At 60.3% G+C, this 18,587-nt stretch overlaps 1 long non-coding RNA gene and 1 pseudogene across 2 annotated transcripts; one reads left to right on the top strand and one right to left on the bottom strand.

Moving 5' to 3' along the window:
• Nucleotides 1-3,804: 3,804 nt before the first annotated feature.
• Nucleotides 3,805-10,919, bottom strand: LOC306815735 (annotated as a pseudogene). Its single transcript has 7 exons — nt 10,721-10,919; nt 9,944-10,086; nt 8,780-8,940; nt 8,454-8,633; nt 8,191-8,320; nt 5,894-6,014; nt 3,805-4,019 (listed from the first exon to the last, which is right to left on the bottom strand). The product of its transcript is annotated as an uncharacterized misc_RNA (transcript).
• A 5,744-nt stretch (nt 10,920-16,663) lies between these two features.
• LOC306815736 lies at nt 16,664-17,509 on the top strand. The gene is made up of 4 exons (XR_013777454.1): nt 16,664-16,721; nt 17,121-17,142; nt 17,233-17,312; nt 17,399-17,509. It is a non-coding gene; the product is annotated as an uncharacterized lncRNA (long non-coding RNA).
• Nucleotides 17,510-18,587: the final 1,078 nt, after the last annotated feature.

The following is an 18,587-nucleotide window of genomic DNA, read 5'->3' as shown; positions in this document are numbered from 1 at the left end:
CCCTGGCAGGGCCATGCAGGTCGTTTCCCTCGCCCCAGGGTCAGGTACCTAGAGCTCCGCGCCTCAGCGGTTTCCCCCCCCACCCCGAGTTCCCTCGGCGTCGTCACACGTCAGTTGGGGGCGAAAGTGGGGGGGGCCCGCCGGGCTGGGCGGAGGTTTAAAGACTTGGGCGGCACGGCACGCCCCGCCATGGCGACAGCGGTGGTGGTGGCAATAGCGGGTGCCGCGGGCGGTGGTGCGGCGCCAGTCGGAGCGGGTGGGCAGCTACTCCCGCCGATCCCCCTGCGGCGGTGTCCGTCGCGACTGGCCGCGCGCTCCTTGCTGTTATGTCGGCGTCCCCGCCGTGCGGCCGCGCGCAGGGGCAGCCATGCCGGAGAGGGGCGCCCTGCCCCCCCCCCCCTGCAGCCCGGCCTCGGCGGAGAGGCCGCAGCATGCGCGATCGGCCACGGGGCCAACCCACCGGTGTCAACATGGGGCGATTCCGGCTGAGGGCGCGCGCCCTCTGCCACCTACCCTGAGCTGCGGGGTTGCGGCCGCCGGGGCCTGCCGCACTCTCTCCTCTTGGCCGCGTCAGGCCGCGACCGTGCCTCTTCCCTCAATGGCCTTCTCTTCGAACGTGGCGATGGCTGCCGGCCGCTGGCCAACCCTGTCTCGACTGCTCTGCCGTCCCCGGGTTAGCGCTCGGCGGTCCCTCCGTTGCTGGAGGCCCGGCGAGCGCGGGCGTCCCCGTGCTGAGCGGCGGCGGCGCCGCTCGGTGAGTGTCCCCTCCGGGGGGACGGTCTGCTGGAAGGTGCCTGCCGTGGCCCGCGGCCGTCCCAGCCCAGGCCCTTCCCGTCGCTTCCCCGTCTCCCCTTCGGGGCCGCGTGTGGGCCAAAGGGAGGCGTGCGGCGACGGCCGCGGGGGCGCTTCTGTGCCTGGTCCCCGAGTGAAAGCGAAGGGGGCAGGCGTTGCCCCCCGGCCCAGTGCTGTACGCCTGCCGCAGGGCGCGTGCCCGCGGAAGAGGGTCCCGGCGGTGCGAAGCAGCGGCGCCGGTGCCCGGGAGTGCGGCCGAGGAGGCGGTAGGGTCTCGCCGACCGGCGGGCCTCGGGCACTCGCGATGCCGGCTCGGGTCTCAGCGGCGCCCGCCTCCGGCCGCCGGTGTCGGAGTGCGGCTGCCGGACTCTCGCCTTCCGGCGGGAGAGCAATCCCGCGCAGGGGTTGCGCCGGCGGAGCGGTAGTCGCTGCCTTGGCGTCTCGGGCCTCGTAAGGCCGCTGGGAAGAGTCCGGCTGCGTGGCTGGCGCGGTGGTGCTCTGCGGGTCCTCCGCGGAGCGGTCAAATGCGGGTGAGCGCGAGCGGGGGCCGGTGGCGGCACCCCCAGCCGTGAATGCGCATCGTCCCATGAGCAAGGCTGGGCGGGCCGCCGTTCCTCGGAGGTCGGTGGCGTTGCCGTGCCGGCTTTCTCCGTTCAAAGGTCGGGTCGAGCCCGGGCGCCTGGGCCGCCTCCGAAGATCGGCAGCCGAGGCGGCGTCTCCCCTTGCGCGGGGAGGCGGTCGGGGGCGCGCATCCTCCCGCCTTTTTGCCGGCCTTCGGAGCGTAACGTGGGGTTTACGGTTTTTTTTCCTCTCCTCCGTTAAACCGTGTGTGTGCTCATACAGTCGAAGCAGGGCACGCGCCCTCGCCTCCCTACCGAAACGAAGGGGCCGCTCCGCGCGAGCAGTCCCGGCCCCTCCGCGCGCGTGGGGTCGGTGCCGAAAGCCAGACAACTCTTAGTGGTGGATCACTCGGCTCGTGCGTCGATGAAGAACGCAGCTAGCTGCGAGAATTAATGTGAATTGCAGGACACATTGATCATCGACACTTCGAACGCACTTGCGGCCCCGGGTTCCTCCCGGGGCTACGCCTATCTGAGCGTCGCGTGACAATCAATAGCCGTCCGGGGGCCACCTCTTTTTCCCTGCGGCTTGGTGCGGGCTTCGTCATCGTCGTCATCGTCGTCGTCGTCCTCGTTGCCGCGCAGGGCCTTCGTCCCCCTAAATGCAGACTCGGGGAGCGCTCCGTAGCTCCCCGCTCCCGGAACGAGCCGCTGGGGTGGAGCTCGTCCTTGGCCCGGGGCCGTGCTGCGGTGTGAGGCGGCGGTGGCCAGGGAGAAGAGAGCGACGGCGTCTAAGGCGCCGTGCCGTGGGACCCAGAGAGAGAAGGGCGAGAGAGAGAGAGAGAGGGCGAGCGGGGGAGGTGAGGCGCGGGCCTCGCCCCCGGGCTCCACCCTGTGAGGGCGGCTGTCTGTGGGTGGGTACCCAGCGGGTACCGTGCCATGCTGCCGCACGCACGCGAGGCGCGAGCGCCGGGGACGGGGGTGAACCCCCGGGCCTCCTCCTTCCCCGACCGCCCTCCCCGCTCCACCCTCTGTCGTCATCCCCCGGCGCGTCGGCAAGCCGTCGGCTTTCTCTCCTCGCAAGAGGTCGCTGAGTGCCGCCCCACGGTGCACGGTGTAACACCCCCGGTCAGGACTGTCTCTGCCCTGCTCCTCTTCGGTTCTCGTCTCCGGGATGAGAGTCTCCGTCTCCATCCTGTCTCTCTCTCTCACACCTCTTCTCTCTTCCGCTGGCGCCGCGGGCACAAGCTGGGGTTGGGGGGTAGCGCGTGTAGCGGGGGAAGGCGGAGAGAAAACCGGCCATCCGGCCGGTCCACCCCACCCGTGCCGGCGCGCGCTCCATCCCTCGCATGGGGGAAGAGCCGCGCGGGCGCCGAGGCGGGGGGGCGGTGTGGCGGCACAACTCTGGTCTTGCAACCTCAGATCAGACGTGGCGACCCGCTGAATTTAAGCATATTAGTCAGTGGAGGAAAAGAAACTAACGAGGATTCCCTCAGTAACGGTGAGCGAAGAGGGAAAAGCCCAGCGCCGGACCCCCGCCCCGCGGGGGGCGCGGGACATGTGGCGTACAGAAGCCCCCCTCCCCGGCGGCGCTCTCAGGGGACCCAAGTCCTTGTGATCGAGGCCACAGCCTGCGGACGGTGTGAGGCCGGTAGCGGCCCCCCGGCGCGCCGGGCCCGGGGCTTCTCGGAGTCGGGTTGCTTGGGAATGCAGCCCAAAGTGGGTGGTAAACTCCATCTAAGGCTAAATACCAGCACGAGACCGATAGCCAACAAGTACCGTAAGGGAAAGTTGAAAAGAACTTTGAAGAGAGAGTTCAAGAGGGCGTGAAACTGTTAAGAGGTAAACGCGTGGGGCCCGCGCAGTCCGCCCGGAGGATTCAACCAGGCAAGTTGTAGTCAGCCGGCGCGGGTTCAACAGATCCTCGCCTCCGTCCCCCCTCCGTGCCCCAAGCACCCGCCCGCGGGGGCGGGCCGGGGGGGGCTGGCCGGCGCAGGACCGGCCCAGCCCTGGCCGGGCGCATTTCCTCCACGGCGGTGCGCCGCGATCGGCTCCAGGTCGGCTGGGAAAGCCTCCGGTGGGCAGGTGGCCCGGCGCCGCACGAGCGGCGGTGGGTGTTAGAGCCCCCGGGCAGCAGGTCTCGCCGAATCCCGGGGTTGAGGGAGAGGACCGCCGCCGCGCCCTCCTCCCCCCCTGTCGGCGGAGTCGTGGCGGGGGGCGTCGCCTTCCCGTCCGCGGGGGGCGGCGTCCTCGCAGCGCGGCGTTACGCGCGGGGGTGCGGGGGCCGGGCCCACCGGCCCCCGGCTCCGCTGTCAACCGGGGCGGACTGTCCTCAGTGCGCCCCAACCGCGCGGCGCCGCCGGGCCAGGCTCACGGGCCGCGCTTGGGCGCCCGGGTTCCGCGGCGATGTCGGCTACCCACCCGACCCATCTTGAAACACGGACCAAGGAGTCTAGCACGTGCGCGAGTCAGGGGCTGGTGTCGAAAGCCCGTGGCGCAATGAAGGTGAGGGCCGGCACGCGCCCTCTGAGGTGAGATCCTGGGGCGTGTGTCGCGCCTGGCAGCCCCGGGCGCACCACTGGCCCGTCTCGCCTGCCGCCCCCTCGCGGGGCCGGGGAGGTGGAGCCTGAGCATCCGTGCTAGGACTCGAAAGATGGTGAGCTATGCCTGGGCAGGGCGAAGCCAGAGGAAACTCTGGTGGAGGTCCATAGCAGTCCTGATGTGCAAATTGGTTGTTCGACCCGGGTCTAGGGGCGAAAGACTAATCGAACTATCTAGTAGCTGGTTCCCTCCGAAGTTTCCCTCAGGATAGCTGGCACTCGGCCCTTGGCAATGGGCTGGAGACAGGTCTGTCTGTGTTTTTTCGCATTTCTTGCTTCTCTGCGTCCCGGCTGCTCTCGCAGGTTGCCTCTTCCTGGACACCTCTGCAGCTGAATGCACCGAACCCGCACTTTTTCCCTGTTATTTTACCGATCAGTGTGAAGGCTGCCGCTCTCTCCCCCTTTGGGCTGAGAGCCGCCCACATGGTCCTGTCTTTCTGCGTCCCGGTCGCCGCCACAGGTTGCCTCTCCCTGGACATCCCTGCGGCTAAACACACCGAGTCCGCACTTTTTCATGGTCCCGTCCCCCTCCCCTCTGTCCCCCACAGCTCGGGGAGTGGCCTGTAGCACCCTCCCGCCTTCTGGGGTCAGGGTTTCTGAAGGGGTGAAGTAGCAAAAATCTAAGTTCTGTAAGTCACTTGGAAATATTTCTAACTTACTTTTTCCCTGACCTTGCTGCTGGCAAGGCCTTTGCTGAACCACCTGCTGCTGGCAAGGCAGTAATAAACTTCCCTCCCCCTGCTCATGGCTAGGTGAGAGTCCTATGATGTGTCTCTTCCCCCAGTATCTGAGGGACTTGAATTGCTTTATTCGCCTGCTGATAGCAAGGCAGCCATAAACCTCCCTCCCCCTGCTCATGGCTAGGTGGGAATCCCATGATGTGTCTCATTCTGAACCATCTTACCCAAAAGCAAAATTGATTCGAAGGTTTCTGAAACCGACCAGCAGTGCACAGCAGCGAGGCTTCCCAGGACACCTCCTCTCCGACTCGGGTCTGGAACTCGGCTTTTCTCGGCAGAAGGCCAGAGATGGCCTCTGCAATCCTCTTCAACAGCATGCCTCTTCTGAAGCTCGGTCTTCTAGGGTCTGTACCTGCCTTTGCAGGCTACAAGGATCCACCAGGGTCTGTGCCAAATGTCTCTGCCAAGATGGGTCTCCTCCATCTTGGTACATCTTCTTGAGCTTGCCCTTCTGGTGGTCCGCACGCACCTTTGTGGGCTGCGGCGCATCCAGGGATATCAGATGTCACTGCCCACCCAGGGGGATGCCAGATGTCAATGTCCACCCAGGGACACCAGGTGTCCCAGTCTGAGGTTTCTCCTTTGCCCTGAGATCACCCCAGAGGAACACGAAGGTAGTTCAAACCATGGTTTTCTCTGAAGCTGCCAAAGAGAGACTGCCAGAGACGGTTTTCTTTTTTCCCAAGGATTGTTTATTGTTCATATCTCTGGGACTTTTTGCCTGGCCAGCAGTGGTCTGCTCAGCCTGGCACCCATGGTGGAATCTGCCTGGTGAAGCCACGGCTTATCTTATTTAGTTAGTACTACGTATTACATGTTTACAAAATTTTCCCAATAAAATACAATTTTATTAAATGGTCCAGCCCTGACCCCATCCAGTCCAAAAGTGCCAACGTGTCACCCAACATGGATGACAGGGAGAAGAAGAAGGAAAAGGTGTCCACTCCCCAAATTCTCCATCTTGGCCACGTGTCCCTTATCATAAACATTCAAAAAAACCTATTTATCTACGTTCTAACAATCTAATTTACACTTTACTAATTTTGGCAGCTTGTTTCCATTCTCCTTGTACTGACAACTTCCCCCAGGGGTTAGAATTCAGCACCTGTGACACCAGGATCTCAGTCAGAGCCTTTGAGACCCTCACCAGGGGGGTTTTGCGACCCCCCAAGGAGGCCAGGGGTAAGCCCTGGGCTCCCACACTTCTGCTGCCTGAGCTGGGCAAGGCACTGGCTGCGCTGCCGGATCTCCTGCTCCTGCTGCCGACCCTCCTCAGTGACAGCCGCCCGCTCGCGCTGCCGCCGCCGCCGCAGCTCCTGGATCTGCCACCACACATCTTGGTCACGGGCGCACTGCCAGAGCTCCCTCTGCTCCTGCTGCAGCTTCTCCTGCTGCAGCTGCTCCTGGTAGGCCCTGTGGGAGAGCTGGGATGCCTCAGGGACCCTGCCACAGCCCCCACACCTGGCACAGCACCTGGGCTGGTACTGGAGCACCCAGAGACACCAGCTGGAACTGGGAGCCTTCTTGGCCACTGCCTGAGCCATCCCTCAGTCCCATGTACCTCACCTGAGCACCCTCTGAAATTCCTGGTGATCCTGCTTCGTCTTCATGGGCCAAGTGCTGTTCCTCTGGGCCTCAGCTGCTGTTCCATCCCACCTTCCTCTGTGTCTTCTCTGTCTCCCACCACCGCCATTCCCAGTCTGCAGCCTCTTGGTTCCTCTTGGCCCTCAGAGCATCCTGCCCAAATAGGGGACAGTGCTGGGCTTCCCTCTGGGGCAACTATGAGAACCCTTGTCTGTTGCTTTGGCTCTGCCAGCACCACTCCAGGACACTCCCTGGCTCCAGGGGCTGCTCCTGCAGACCCCCCTGTCACGATCCACTCAATCCAAGCGAGAGTCATGATTGTTCATTTGACCCCAGGGTGCAAAAGACAAAAGCAAGAGACTCAGGTTTGATTAGCGGAAAGCAGTAATACAGTTTTTTGCATGCTAACAATCAAGTTTTGCGATAGAGAGAGAGAGAGATAAAAGCGGAGAGAGAGAGAAAGGATGGGATATAGCTACCAACAGACGGGATGCATCCTCGTGGCCATCCAACGAAATGAGATGAGATGCATCTTCAATCTGTTGGGGTGAAAGAGATTTCAAAGTCAGTTTGGGGAAAGTCACTTTTTATAGTCCTTTTCCAAATCGAGTGGCCTCTGGCCAAAAGGTGGGGAGATTTGTGGACTATTGTGTGTGGAGATCGTGGCCCCATGACACAGGTGTGGCGACAGGGTGCGATAACCAGCACCCTGCAGCACCATGACAAGCACCAGGCACAGCTACAAACAGCCCTTGGCCCTCAAACTAAGCCAGCTCCTCCTTCTCCAGGTACAGCTTTTTCCTGCTCTGCCTCCAAGGCAGCACAGCTCTCCTAAGGAGGACAGATCCACAGGAAGGGGCAGAGTCCAAGGGTGGGACAGACACCAAGGCCGGGACAGAGTCCCAGGGTGTGGGACAGAGCCCAAGGGCAGGACAGAGCCACTGGGTGGGAGAGAATCCCAGGGTGTGGGACTAAGCTCTGGAGTGGGACAGAGCCCCAGGATGGGACAGAGCCCCAGGGTGTGGGACAGAGCCCCAGGACAGCTCCTGCAGCCCCTCCTGAGTGCTCCCTCCTCCTTCTCCTCACTCAGGGCAGGGAGGCTTTGAGCCACCTCCAGAGAATGCCACCAAGTCCCCATAGGACCAGAGCTCTGATTCTGCTGCCTGCTGTTCCCACTCCCTGAGTGTGGCTGATCCAGCACTGCTAATCTATTTCCAGCCAGATGAAAACTGTGGGAGTCCAGAGTTTTTCCTTGGCTCCTTTGAAGATGCAAAACCCCCCCTGGCAGACCCCTCAGAGACCCCTGAGTGCTGCCCAGTAGCTGCAGGGGCTGGATTTGGCTCCTTGGGAGAATCTGCCCACATTGAGAGAAGAGACACAGAAAATAATGATGAGTAGAGTGTAAATTAGAATGTTAGAATGTAGTATAAGTAGGTTTTTAGATTGTTTATCTTAAGGGCCATGTGGCCAAGATGGAGCATTCTGGGTGTGGTGGGCTTCTTCCTCCTTCTTCTTCGTGTCATCCATGCTGAAGTTGCACCCTGGGAACCACAGATTGGATGGGGAAAGAACTGGACATTGTAAAGAGGTTGCATGGCATTGGGGAAAAATTGTAAATATTGTATACATAGGTTAGAGTACAAAGGCCTTAGCACAGCCCTCCCAGGGGACCTTCTGCTATGGTCGACCTGAAGAGAGGACCTGTGCTGGGCTGGCAGAAACATTTTGAAGATAAGATAAATAAACATCCCTGAAACAACACAAGATCATCTCAAGCTGCTTTCTTGCCGGTGCCTCTGAGAGAACTAGACTTTTTACCACCTTCATGCCCTCTCTGGGGAGGTCGCACGCCTGAAGAGATCCTCAGAGACGGGACAAAAACCTCCCTGAAGCCCCCCCATTCCCTGCTCCCACCTTCCTTTCCTCCCTCTTCCTCTGCTCCAGGCGCTCCAGCTGCCTCTGGCCCTCCTGGTACAGATCCTCAGCCCTCAGTGCTCGCTCCTCTGCATTCTGCTCCATCTGCTTCACAATGTGCTGCCTGGCTCTGGGAATACGAGAGCAGAAGGGTTCCCTCTGAATCCAACCAGCTCCCCATCGTGGAAACGCTGCATGGACAGGGCTGGTGTGGCTGGAATGGGCCAGATGCCTCCATGGGCAAGAGGGAGCCTTCTGCCCACCTGATCAGCTCCTGCTTCCTGCAGCGCTCCAGCTCCTCCTGCACTTCCATGCCCTTCTCCCACTCCATTTCAAACATGTTGCCCAGGCACTTCTCCTTCTCTGCCAGTTTTTTTGTGGATCATTCGCTTCTCCAGCACTTGCTTGTCCTAGATCATGTTGTACTTGGAACTGAGGAACAGCTGTGGAGACAAGAGGTGAATGTGGCTCGAAGCTGCACTGGGACCCAGGAGACGGGAGGGCAGGGGAAGAAGAGGAAGAGCTGGGAGCACAAGCAGCAGGGGAGACTCAGTCAGGGCCAGGTGACAGCAGGGAGCGCTGGCCCTACCATGTTCAGTTCCTGCATCTCTTCCTCCTGCTCCAGCCTCATCCTCATCACAGCTTCTGCTCCTCCTGCTACTCCTCCTCTTCCACATGTCTCCGATGGTCTCTCTCATCCTCCAGTTCTGCCTTTCTCTTCTCCTCTATCTGGGCCTTTTTCAGGGCTTACTGCAGGGACATGTCCCAATCTGGGGTTTCTCCTTTGCCCTGAGATCACCCCAGAGGAACACGAAGATGGTTCAAACCCTGGTTTTCTCTGAAGCTGCCGAAGAGAGATTGCCGGAGATGGTTTTCTCTTTTCCCAAGGATTGTTTACTATTTCTTATCTCTGGGACTTTTTGCCTGGCCAGCAGTGGTCTGCTCAGCCTGGCACCCATGGTGGAATCTGCCTGGTGAAGGCAGGGCTTATCTTATTTAGTTAGTACTACGTATTACATGTTTACAAAATTTTCCCAATACAATACAATTTTATTAAATGGTCCAGCCCTGACCCCATCCAATCCAAAAGTGCCAACGTGTCGCCCAACATGGATGACAAGGAGAAGAAGGAGGAAAAGGTGCCCACCCCCCAAATTCTCCATCTTGGCCACGTGTCCCTTTTCATAAACATTCCCAAAAGTCTATTTATCTATGTTCTAACAATCTAATTTACACTTTACTAATTTTGGCAGCTTGTTTCCATCATCCTTGTGCTGACAACTTCCCCCAGGGGTTAGAATTCAGCACCTGGGACACCAGGGTCTCACTCAGAGTCGTTGAGACCCTTGCCAGGAGCGTTTTGAGACCACCCAGGAGGCCAGGGGTACGCCCTGGGCTCCCACAGGACAGAGAGTGCTGCCCAATCCTGTGCACCTTCCCGAGGGCTCGCAGGGGTCACGCTTCAGGTGCCGCATTCCCGGCACCAAGTGGGGACATGATGGGCTCCTGGAGACCTGGCACAGCCATGGGCACCCCTTCCCACAGCTCTGGGCTGACACCCTGTGTCCTTGGAAGCCTGGGAGTGATGGGCTCAATTCCAGGGATGCTGCCCAGCTCTGAGTCTTGCAGCCTCCCCTGTACCCCAAAACATGAGGGCCAAAAGGGACCCCCTTGTTGAAGTCACCACCCCTCAAACCCAGATGCAGAGCAGGAAAAGGAGGAGATGCCAACAAGCAGGAGGGGAGATGCCCACAAAACCAGCATCCTGTCTGGCTTTCAGGGTCTTCAGCCTGTCCCAGTGCTCCACAATAGTTGGGGCTTGAGTTGATTCCTTGACTCTCTCAAGTTCCTTTTCTCCAATTATGAGACATAGTTGAGGCTTCTCCTGGAGAAATGCTGGGGAGCACAAAGAAGGAGCTCAGTGGCACAGAGACCCCAACAGCTCTTGGTGTTCCCTAGGCTGCCTGAGCTGCCCACTTGGCCACCAAGCCAGACCAGAGCAATGCAGGAATCACTGGTGAAGCCGTGGGGACCTGGCTCTCTCGTTTTGGGGCAAGGCAGGAAGGGAAAGTATGGTGCAAGTGGCACCAGGCTGGGATACAGGGGGAAGGATTCCCAGGGGTGGCCAGGGCACACAGCCAATCCCTGCTCCCAGAGATTCTGGGATGCTGCACTGACAGCCATTCCCCAAAACCCCTCAGGATTCAGGCACAGTCTTACATGAGGTCCCAGATCAAGTCCTCGGTGATGATTCTGGTGGTCTTTGGTTTGTATGTGATGGAGGGTGTGATCCCTTAGGATCTTTAGGCACATCCTGAAGGGTCACAATGGGGCTGCTGGTGTTAGTGCTGTTTGGGAAAGGATGATGTGAGGGATCCAAAACCCCCACACTCAGCTCTCCCTGAACACTCACTGATCCTGGGAGGAGCTCTGGACCCTCAGGGGCAGGACAGAAGGGGCCGGAGGGATTGGGGGTCAGAGGGAGATCCCAGCTGAGATCCCTAGGGGAGAGACCTTGGGAATGACGGACGGGAATCCCAGTGGGTGAAGCTGCTGACGGAGGGGGACGAGCCCCCGGCACGGAGGGACCGGGACCCTGTGCCAGCAGCCGCGGCTGCCATAGCACTGCCAGTGGCGGCGCTGTCGTAGAGTGTGGGAGGTGTGACAATGTCCCTGAGCCGACTGTCACAATGTGATGGAACCAACGGCTGGGATGTGTCTGAGCCCATCGTGACAGCGTGCCCGAAGCCACTGTCGTGACATGTCGGGAGTGACTATTGCCAGGCAGCTTCCCCAGCAGCTCCCGGGACTCACGGGATGTCCTGGAGCAGATATGGGATAGAGGGCAGGGGGTGGGTGTGGAAGCTCCAGAAGCTGGGAAGGGCAAATCCAAGGGATGGCAGAGATGAAATTCCTGCAGCCAAGAGGAGCCCGAGGCTGCGAGAGGAACAGCCCTGCAGGGAGGAAGGAGGGGCATGAGGGGCTCCGGAGATTCCCTGGCAGCCCGTGGGGGTCCCCGGGGAGCAGAGACCCCCCTGCAACCCTGCAGGAGCCCCTGGCAGAGCAGGGGGTGCCGAAAGGGGCTGTGATCCCGTGGGAATCCCCTGCTGGAGCACTTCGGACAGAGCTGCAGCCCATGGGAAGGACTCGTGCTGGACAAGTCCCTGGAGAAGGTTCTCCCTGGAAAACAGGGACCCCACCTTGGCTGAGCAGCGGCAGAAAAATCCTGTGCTGAACTGCCCTGGAACCCATTGCCAATTCCTTGTGCAGATGGAGAGAGGAGAGCCTGGGAATGAGTTTGTGTGTTAAGAAGGGTTTTTTGACTTCTCCCTATCCTGCTCTGATCTTATCAGCAATAAATTCAATGAAAATCGCTGATTGTGAGCCTGTTTCTCCCGTGGCAGGATTTGATGAGCCATCTCTCCTGGTGCTTGTCTCAAACCAGGAACCCTTAGTTCAATTTTTTCTCCCTCTTCAGTTGCAGAGGGCAGAGAGACACCGGTGGGTGTGGGGGCATCCGGCCACTGCTACCCACAGCAAGGCAGGAAGGAGGAGGAGGGAGCTGGTAAGATTGTTGAGCAGATTGCTGTTGTCTGCAGCAGTTCTGGGGCTCTCTCAGTGCCTTGGGGACAGGCACCAAATGATCAATTGATGCATTTCTGGACTGGTTCCCTCACAGCTGCCCCTGCAGGGGAGTTTCCAGCCAGCCCTGCTCTGAAAACCACCAAAGGGCCTCACAGAGCCACTGCTTGGGCTCACACTGGCTTTTTCTGCTTCTTGCAGGGCTGAGCAAACCACAGCCAGGCCTTTTTTGGCCACAGAAAAAATTCTCACCTTTGCAGCAGCTCGAAAGCTGCGAGAATCAAAGCCAAGGGGGAGGGGGAAGCCTCAGGTCCTGGCTGCCACCTGGGGCTGGCCAGAGCAGGGCTGGCCAATGCCCATCCCTGGGCACTGGGGCTGGGCCATGGCTGGGCCCAACACTTGGATGGCCACTGGCTTCAAGGAGCAGGAGTTTGGGAGCTCCTTCCAGCCTGGGGCTCCATTCCCCAGCTGCTCTTGCTGGCTCAGATCCTACAGGGGACAAATGAGAATGGGGAAGTCAGGAATCCCCAGATTCACCATCCCCCAGGACTGGACCCTCTTGGGAAGGATGTCCCCCTGGGACAGGATCCCCTCAGACAGGACCCCCTGGATGTGCCCCCCAGAACACAACCTGCCCCTGTGTGACTCTCAGCACAAACAGCCTCTTCCTTCTGCTGCTGGGGAGAGAAAGTGAAAGTGTTGGGGGGGGCACAGTGGGCACCCCAATTCCCCACAGTCTCACCAACCCTCCCTGCACACCCCTCAGCCTCTTTTCTCCCTCTCTGGGCTCCACCTAAACCGTTCCCTGCTCAGGTCCTCCTCAGGAACTGGGGATGAGGAGGCATGGCACAAAAGTAAAGAAAATAAGGAAAACAGAGAAATAAAGAGAGGAAAAAGTCAAGAGCAGGGAAGGGCATAGAAGCAGGACTACCCAGGACCCCCAGGTGATGCCTGCCCAGTAAAAGAGCACCCCAGCACTGAGCACTGGATCACCCCAAAATCTGAGGCACCCAGGGAAGGAGCTGTGCCCCACGGGCACACCCAGCCACTGACCATCCCTGGCACCCCCATTCCCCTGGGAACCCAACAATGGAACCCTCATTCCTTACTTACCATCACTCTGGGACCCCCATCCCTGGGATCCATCCCATGGTCACAAAACCTTTCAGGACACATTGTTCCCCGACTCTCATCCCTGAGTCTGAAGCCACTCAACACATGAGAACCTTAATCCCATGGGACCCCATCGCAGGAACCACAGTCTCCTGGACACCCATCCTTGGTGTCTGCCCAACCCTAAACCCCTGCAACACCTCAGCCTCCAAATTCTGGCAAAATCCAGTCCCCAACATGTCCCACCATCACTCCCATGTCCCACAAGGTCCCCACCCTGCCCCCATCCTGTCCACACCCTGCCCCCACCAAGGGCCACCTACACATGAGGATGAGACGTGACCTCGCTTCCTGTCCCTTCATCCCAAGAGCCACCAGCCAGGGGACGGGTGGCCCCAGGAGCAAGTGACAGCCAGTGCCCATGACCGGGGACGCCGGGATGGCCGGGAAGGTGGCACTGCTCCTGTGGGATGAGTGCCCCAGGCACAGGCCTGACGCCCTGGGGATGGGCCCTGGTGAGGCAGAGAGTGGTGGGGAGGGGGCACAGGGGGGCTGTGGGGTCCCCTGAGGTCCCCAAGGCCAGCAGAGCCAGGGCATGGGCATGGACCTGAGTGTGACCAGAGTCATGGGGTGGCCATGGAGACAGGAACGGGGGAACAGGAACAGGGGAACTGGGATGTGGGGATGGGAACAGGGGGACAGAGATGTGAGGACAAGGATCTGGCCAAAGGAACCTTGGAGCTGGGGCAGCTATGGTGACAGGGACAAGGAGACAGGGATGCAGGGACAGGGACAAGGGCCACATCCCATCCAGATGGGGCATGAGGACAGGTGCCATGGGAATGGGATCATGGCCACAGGATCATGGGGCTGTGGCCATGGGGACAGGTGCTGTAGGGCTGGGGGAGGTGACCTGTGCACACATGGGGTGTCCACAGTGTCCCCATGTCCTGCCTCAGCCCAGGGTGACCGAGGTGTTCTTGTCCTCAAAACCTCCATGCTGCATCAGTGTTCCTGTGGGGACAGTTTGGGGACAGACACCACACCAGGTCCCCCAGGTGCTGCTGTCCCTGCAGGGCCACCCCCACCCAGCCCTGTCCCTTCTCCCTTCCAGCCCAGATCCTCAGCCTCGCTGGTGAGTCCTCGGGGGATGCCATGTCCCTGCCCTTCTGTCCCCAGACCCGTGGTGGCCCTGGCAGGCTGGTGTCCCCTGTCACCTGCAGGTGCCAAGAGCACCCAGCTGCTGGTGGAGCCCCCCTGGACGCCGGCGGTGCTGTGGGACCGGGTGACACTGACCTGCCAGGGCTCGGGGACCGCCGGTGCCACCACCTGGTACAAGGACGGGCGGCGCTGGCGGCAGGAGGGACCCAACAACTTCACTGTCACTGAGAGTGGCACCTACACATGTCACAGACCCGGCAGTGGGATCAGCCTCCTCGTTGTGGTGTCAAATGGTGAGGGGGGATCTGAAATGATCAGACTGGTTTCCTGATAAGTCTGGGCTGGCTCCACGCCATGGGTGGCCTCACACCCCTCGAGTGGCCAGAAACTGTCCCCTCCATACATAAACATCCCAGTGCATCCCAGTACACCCCAGTGTGGTGGGACCCCCATGGTGACAACTGTGCCATGGGGCTGCTCCTGATGTCCCTGGCACCCTCCTGTGCAGTGGACACTCCACCCAGATGTCCCCAGTGCCATGGGCACCCACTTTGGACCTGTCTCGGGCTCCTCATTGTGACGGGACCCTCCTGTCCCACAGAGCCGCTGGTGCTGCAGGTGTCAGCAGGGGCATTGCTGGAGGGGGACACGGTGACACTGCGCTGCCGGAGCCGGCAGGACAATCCTGTCACCAGGGTGCAGTTTTACAAGGACGAGAAGGATCTCAGGGGGTCCCTCAGGGGCACCGAGCTCTCCCTGTCGCCCCTGGAGCTGCACAACAGCGGGACCTACCGCTGCGGTGGCTGGGTGGCACCAGGAACGTCACTGTCAGCACCGGTGACAGTGATAGTGCACGGTGAGCACCCCCACGGCTGGAACCCCAATATCCTGACACGTCCAAAGCCACTTCTCAGTGGAGTGAGAGTCACAGTTCTCACCCGTATCTCCTTCCCAGAGCTCTTCACGGTGCCGGCACTGAAGGGTCCCCCTGAGCTCATCGATGGGTCTCCCCTCAATCTCAGCTGCCTCAGCACCCCCAGCCCCCTGCGGCCCCCAGCCCCCCTCCGGTACCGCTTCTACCGGGACGGGCAGTTGGTGGGGGGCCCGCAGGGGTCCCCGCAGCTCCTGGTGCCCGCCGTGGGGGTCTCCCACTCGGGGAATTACAGCTGCGAGGTGCGCTCCGAGGGGGGGGCCGTGCGGAAGAGCAGCGCCCGGCTCGGCGTCACGGTGCGCAGTGAGTGCGGGGATGGGCACGGGGAGCCCCCACAGCCCTCTGAAATCTCTCATCCCTGCTCAACCCTCTGTGTGCCACCGTGCTCAGCTCTCTCCCTGGGTCCCTGCATTGCTTTCCCTGTTGCCTTCATCCATTGCTGGGGTCCCTCCATTGTCCACAGGTCCCACCATCCTTTTCTGCATCGCCATAATCTTCCCTTCAACCTTTTCCATGTGTCCCCCCCCCGGTCTCCGAACCACCTTCTTCCTCACTGGGTTCCTCCCTCCCCTCTCTGATCCTCCCTCTCCCTGATTCCCTCACTGCTCCCTGGTTTCCCCCACACCTCCCATGTCCCCAATCCCTCCTGTGTCCCCCTGCAGGGGTCCCGCTCTCGGGGGTGTCCCTGTCAGTGCAGCCTCCCGGGGGACAGGTTGCAGTTGGGGACCACCTGGTGCTGAGCTGCACGGTGGCCATGGGAACAGGTCCCCTGTCCTTCTCCTGGCACTGGGGGGGCTTGGGGACACCGCTGAGCACTGGCCCCCGCCTGGAGTTTCGGCATGTTGGGTACAATGACAGCGGCCAGTACCAGTGCCGAGTCAGCGACGGGAACAATGTGGTCGAGAGCCCCACACTGAACGTCACAGTCCTGGGTGAGTAGGACCCTTGGGCTGGGGGTGACCCTATCCACAGCATCCCAGATTCCACACATTCCCATTCCACCTCATCCCCCCCATCAGTCCCAGCCCAGCCCAGCCCAGCTCACAGCCCCCACCACTGGGTGTCACAGACCAGGGCAACTGGGACCATCTGGCTCCAAGTGTCCCCACTCAGGACATCCAAGCCATGCGTCCCTAACCCATCTGTCACATCCCCCACTGCACATCAGGTCACATTCCCCCTGCTGAACGTGACCCTCCCAGGGCTCTGAGACCCTTGGCACTGGGTTTGATGCCCCTGCTGATATGCCTCATGGCATCCATCACATCCCACCCATGCTATTCCATCCACCCCACCACCAGGTGACAACCATCCCCATCCTTGGACACAGCATCCCTCATCCCACCCTCACCTCATCCTCATCCTCCACCCCTCATCCATCACATGCCATCATACCACACCACATGATGACCCCCAGCACCACGAGGACATTGTCCTGGGTGAGGGAACCCCTCTGTCTCCAGGTGCCACCATGCAGACTCCCTCATCCCCTGCCACAGTGTGCCAGCCCCTCCTCCTGGCTTCAGCCCTTTCTCTGTCCCCACAGTGCCTGTGACACCACAGGGACACTGGAACAGAGGTGAGGTCACACGGGGTCACTGGGATTGCAGGACCTCTGCAGTGACAGGTGACCCTGATGTGTCCCTTTTGTCCCCAGCAGTGGCTGCAGGCCTTGGCGGGTGCCTCCTATTCCTGGTCCTGCTCGTGGGTGGAGCTGTGGGCTGGCACCGGAGGATTAACATGAGTGAGTGACAATGGGGACAATGGGGGCCCCGGGAGAGCTATGGGATCACCTAAATGTGGGGATAATGGTATGGCATCCACAGTCCCTGCCATGGGCTGTGCTGAGTGCTCAGGACCTTTGCTCAAGGACCTGAAGGATTTGGAGTGGTGTTGGCCTTGCAAGCATTTGAGGGAATCTTTCAGTGATCCTGGAGGAATTTGGAGAGTCCCCTCCCTGCCAGGCTTGAGCTTCTGGAGGCTGAGGAAGTCCAGAGCACTGGAGTGGTTCAGGGGTTCTGGAGTCACCAAGGAAGCTCAGGGTTGCTGGGGGATATTGAGGGTGCAGTGGGGTTTGAGGATCCCTGAGAGGTTTCGGATCCCTGAGGACCCCACAGTCACCCCTCCCCTGTTTCATTTGCAGCTGACAGGAAGCAGCAGAAAAGGTGAGTGTGATGCTCACACCAAACTCTGGCTTTTGACCCCAACCCCCAGGACCTCCCACTCCCACCCACACATCCCATTTATTCCCTCAGGGTCCCCCCGCAACCCCCGGCCCCCCCAGAGGAGGGGGAGGTGCTGTACACCCACGTCGTGAGCACCAAGCAGACGGGGGGTGAGTCCGGGCTGGGACACACGCAGAGGGACATGTCACCCATGAGTGTCCCCCTGCCCAGAGGCCATAGCCAGTGTCTCTCGCAGTGTCCCCCCGTGCCACCACACTCCAGGATCCCCAGGTGACCTACGCGGAGCTGCCAGCAACCCATGGGCAATCACGGGAATGCGGGGACATCTATGGGAATGTGCTGTGACACTCTGGGCACGGATGGGACTGGGGCACTGGTTGCACTTGGAGCACTGGGGGTACTGGGGTAACCCCATCATGTGGCAGTCACACACGTGTGTCTCCCGCACTGCTCCCATTGGAGCCCAACATTCACGGGTAGGAGGGTACAAGTGGGGGGTCACGGGTGAAGCAGCACAGGGACACTAAAGCTCCCCATGCCCCCAAAACCCCCAAGGGCTTCCTCACCCCCATTGCATATATGGCTCCCCATTCCATATTCAAGTGCTCCCAGAATTCTCAGACACTTCCCCATTCCCTCCCTACTGTGCTCCCAGTACCCCCAAGGGCTCCCTATTTCCCCTCCCAGTGCCTCTCCATTGCTCCCAGTACATCCATGGGATTTTCATTCTCCCTCCCAATACCCCTGTGCTCCCAGCAACTCTGCAATGCCCCTCTCAGCACTCCCAGTACACCCACAGCTCCTAATCTTGCTCCCAGTGCCTGGGGAACACAGGACTTGTTGTCTTCTTATTGGCACCAAAATGCAGCTTTTTGGTTCAGCTGGCAATGGTGGTGTTTCTTTGTTCAGCTCTGTTGAACTTTAGGAACGGGATTCTGCAATGTTGGGCTGCCACTAGAAACCAGTGCTCAGGATTCCCTTCTGCCCTGTCTCAAACACCTCCTCTGCCGTATTCTCCACGCGATGATGTCACAAATGCCCTGGGGGCGTTCCAGAGACTCTTCCTTTTCCAGAGCAGTGGGGATCAGGCTATGGCACAGGGTGGGGTGTTAGGGACAGGAGAAATTGGATGTCTCAAGACATTTTGGAACACCTGAATTTGGCAGGGCTGGTTTAGGCCTTGCTTTTGGTGACACAAGGCCCTGTGTGTCAGTCAGTCTGTCAGCCATGGCACACTGAGGACAGTGGGATGCTCTGCCAAACCCATCTCCGGAGTGGCCAAGTGACCAGGAGTTCCACCTTGGAATACGGGCCTTGAAGGCCCCAGGGCTTTAAAGGCAGAGCATGAGGTGGCCAAGTGTCTGAACGTGTCTTCTCTTTGAGTATTTGCCCCATTCATGCTGGAACCCAGGAGTTGGAAACTG

Source organism: Erithacus rubecula (assembly GCF_903797595.1).
Source record: "Erithacus rubecula genome assembly, contig: scaffold_205_arrow_ctg1, whole genome shotgun sequence".
NCBI classification, from domain to species: domain Eukaryota; kingdom Metazoa; phylum Chordata; class Aves; order Passeriformes; family Muscicapidae; genus Erithacus; species Erithacus rubecula.
Note: the sequence above shows the minus strand (reverse complement) of the source record. Positions and strands in the feature narration are given on the sequence as shown.